At 48.7% G+C, this 3,256-nt stretch overlaps 1 pseudogene across 1 annotated transcript in view; it reads left to right on the forward strand.

Annotated features, from left to right (window-relative positions):
* Positions 1 to 3,256, forward strand: part of LOC103899680 — a 20,326-nt pseudogene that overhangs the window by 11,795 nt on the left and 5,275 nt on the right. Inside the window, exons 22-30 of the transcript XR_002086197.1 lie at positions 1 to 285; positions 526 to 652; positions 747 to 865; positions 1,167 to 1,363; positions 1,759 to 1,942; positions 2,029 to 2,194; positions 2,366 to 2,490; positions 2,651 to 2,959; positions 3,060 to 3,256. The exon at positions 1 to 285 is cut by the window's left edge and continues 33 nt beyond it. The product of XR_002086197.1 is annotated as a myosin heavy chain, skeletal muscle, adult-like (transcript). The remainder of the gene's footprint in view (positions 286 to 525; positions 653 to 746; positions 866 to 1,166; positions 1,364 to 1,758; positions 1,943 to 2,028; positions 2,195 to 2,365; positions 2,491 to 2,650; positions 2,960 to 3,059) is intronic.

Consider the following 3,256-nt stretch of genomic DNA (forward strand, 5'->3'; position numbering starts at 1 on the left):
GAGCGCCTGGAGGAAGCAGGAGGGGCTACCGCAGCTCAGATTGAGATGAACAAGAAGCGTGAGGCAGAATTTCAGAAGATGCGTCGTGACCTCGAAGAGGCCACGCTGCAGCACGAAGCCACGGCTGCCGCCCTGCGGAAGAAGCACGCGGACAGCACAGCTGAGCTTGGGGAGCAGATCGACAACCTGCAACGAGTGAAGCAGAAGCTGGAGAAGGAGAAGAGCGAGCTGAAGATGGAGATTGACGACTTGGCCAGTAACATGGAGTCTGTCTCCAAAGCCAAGGTACACAAATACTTTTATTAGTAATTTGAAAACAAAGTAGTATTTGTGTTTAATCTTCTCTTATTTAACTCTTATCATGTTGTAATATAACTGTTTTCTCCAAATCTAATGTATAAAACTGTGGCCATATGCACATATTCCCCAGATATGTAAACTGCATCATCTGGACATGTTTTCCTGCTGTAACTAAGGCAGAATTGAGGTGTTAACTCTATTTTCTTATGTGTGATTGACACCTAGGCAAACCTGGAGAAGATGTGCCGCACTCTGGAAGACCAACTAAGTGAATTTAAAACAAAGGAAGAGCAGAATCAACGCATGATCAGCGATCTCAGTGCTCAAAGAGCTCGTCTGCAGACAGAATCTGGTATGGCACTTCCATCTCTAGTTTGGAAATGGGAGAACCCCCTAAATGACTCTCTTGGCTGTTAAAATATTTTCTTAATTACAAACTTTTCCAGGTGAATATGCACGCCAGGTGGATGAAAAAGATGCTTTAATTTCTCAGCTGTCTAGAGGGAAGCAAGCTTTCACCCAGCAGATTGAAGAATTGAAACGGCAACTAGAGGAAGAGACAAAGGTGAAGATATTTCATATTACATATGAAATAAATACGCTATATCACATTGTTTTTGGTGCAGTGTTCAAGAGTTCAAAAGATGATCTAATTAAAAGTTCAAAACATCCCATTAGGTCATGCAATCTAGGCCCTGTCAGTTCAGGACTCCCAGCTTTTTGCAGTATATCAGACCTTGGCTTTTATTTTTTTCATGCAGTCAGTTAATCACTATTTCTCTGGGATATACTCCAGTGTCTAAGTGCCGGTAAGTGAAAATTTCCCAGGATACATCTAGTCCTTATTGCAATCTTTTTACCACCAGGCCAAGAATGCGCTGGCCCACAGCTTGCAGTCTGCTCGCCACGACTGTGACTTGCTCCGGGAACAATATGAGGAGGAGCAGGAAGCCAAGGGGGAGCTGCAGCGCGCCCTGTCCAAGGCCAACAGCGAAGTGGCCCAGTGGAGAACCAAATACGAGACGGACGCTATTCAGCGCACGGAGGAGTTGGAAGAGGCCAAGTACGTGAGGAATGTGGGGAAGGCTGGCAGAAACCAATAACGGAAATCTGAAGAGACCACTGAGATACTGAAAGGCAAAAGCCTAGTAGTAGGTTGGGGAGGAGTTATATGAAACAGAAATATGTACTATAAAGGGTGTGGTTTTGAAAAACACAATGAAAATAGGCTAGATGAGAAAGAATTCAGGAGAAAGGCAATGTGTGGTGTGTGCAGAGGGCAGAGGGATAACTAGACCCCTGGGGAAACAAAAAGGGAAGAAAAATGACTGGCTGGGACAGGCTCTGCACTGTGTGCATGGGGACCAAATACTGCAAAGTGCCTCAGCACTGTGTTGAAAATGAAAAAACAATGTCCGTTTTAGTACCCAGTTATGAGCTGTGCTTATCTCCTCCCAGGAAGAAACTGGCACAGCGCCTGCAGGATGCAGAGGAACACGTTGAAGCTGTGAATGCCAAATGTGCCTCCCTGGAAAAGACAAAGCAGAGGCTGCAGAATGAAGTGGAGGACCTGATGATTGACGTGGAGCGGTCAAATGCTGCCTGCGCAGCTCTGGATAAGAAGCAGAAGAACTTTGACAAGGTCTTTTGGGCTCCAGGCCTGGGGTTCCCGAGCAGAGCATCCCCTCCTGATTGCCACATCCATATTCACACCCAGTTTCTCTTCAGATCCTGGCAGATTGGAAGCAGAAGTATGAGGAAACGCAGGCTGAGCTGGAAGCCTCCCAGAAGGAGTCTCGCTCTCTCAGCACGGAGCTGTTTAAGATGAAGAATGCCTATGAGGAGTCCTTGGACCACCTGGAAACGCTGAAGCGTGAGAACAAGAACCTGCAGCGTAAGTCCCTGGCCCTCTGCTCCTGGCAGGGCTTTCTCACAAGCTTGTCTACTGAGCATTCCACCTGGGCCTGTGCCTGCAGGTCTGCGAAGATGGCTGTCACCTTGGTGTGGCAGGGCCCTTCCCATTCGGCTCTGTGCCTGACCATGCCATTGGTCTTTGTTCCCACAGAGGAGATTTCCGACCTCACGGAGCAGATTGCCGAGGGAGGAAAGGCGATTCACGAGCTGGAGAAAGTCAAGAAGCAGATTGAGCAGGAGAAATCTGAAATCCAGGCTGCTCTGGAGGAAGCTGAGGTACACACAGTGCTAATAAATGGTGTCCAGACTGAAAGTATGGGAATAGTTATCTGCAGACATGGCAATAAAGCAAGCCTAGATTTCAGGAAGTACTGCATAAGTGATCACTTAGAAAGGAAGCGGTAGTTTAAGTCACTGTTCCTGCTGACTTGTCCAGGCCTCCCTGGAACATGAAGAGGGGAAGATCCTGCGCCTCCAGCTTGAGCTCAACCAGGTGAAGTCTGAGGTTGACAGGAAGATAGCAGAGAAAGATGAGGAGATCGACCAGATGAAGAGAAACCACCTCAGAATTGTGGAGTCCATGCAGAGCACCCTGGACGCTGAGATCAGGAGCAGGAATGAAGCCCTGCGGCTGAAGAAGAAGATGGAGGGAGACCTGAATGAAATGGAGATCCAGCTGAGCCATGCCAACCGCGTGGCTGCCGAGGCACAAAAGAACCTGAGAAACACACAGGCAGTGCTCAAGGTCCGTTCAGCAAAGCTACAGGAAGAGAAATGACATCCCTGACATTTTTGGCACCCAAGTGCACACTGTCGCCTTGCAATTTCTCTTGTCTCTTCTACAGGATACCCAGATACACTTGGACGATGCTCTCAGGACACAGGAGGACCTGAAGGAGCAGGTGGCCATGGTGGAGCGCAGAGCAAACCTGTTGCAGGCTGAAGTTGAGGAGCTACGGGCAGCCCTGGAGCAGACGGAGCGGTCGAGGAAAGTGGCTGAGCAGGAGCTTCTGGATGCCACTGAACGTGTGCAGCTCCTCCA

The sequence above is a fragment of the Aptenodytes forsteri genome, unplaced genomic scaffold (assembly GCF_000699145.1).
Source record: "Aptenodytes forsteri isolate BGI_AS27 unplaced genomic scaffold, ASM69914v1 Scaffold707, whole genome shotgun sequence".
Classification (NCBI taxonomy): domain Eukaryota; kingdom Metazoa; phylum Chordata; class Aves; order Sphenisciformes; family Spheniscidae; genus Aptenodytes; species Aptenodytes forsteri.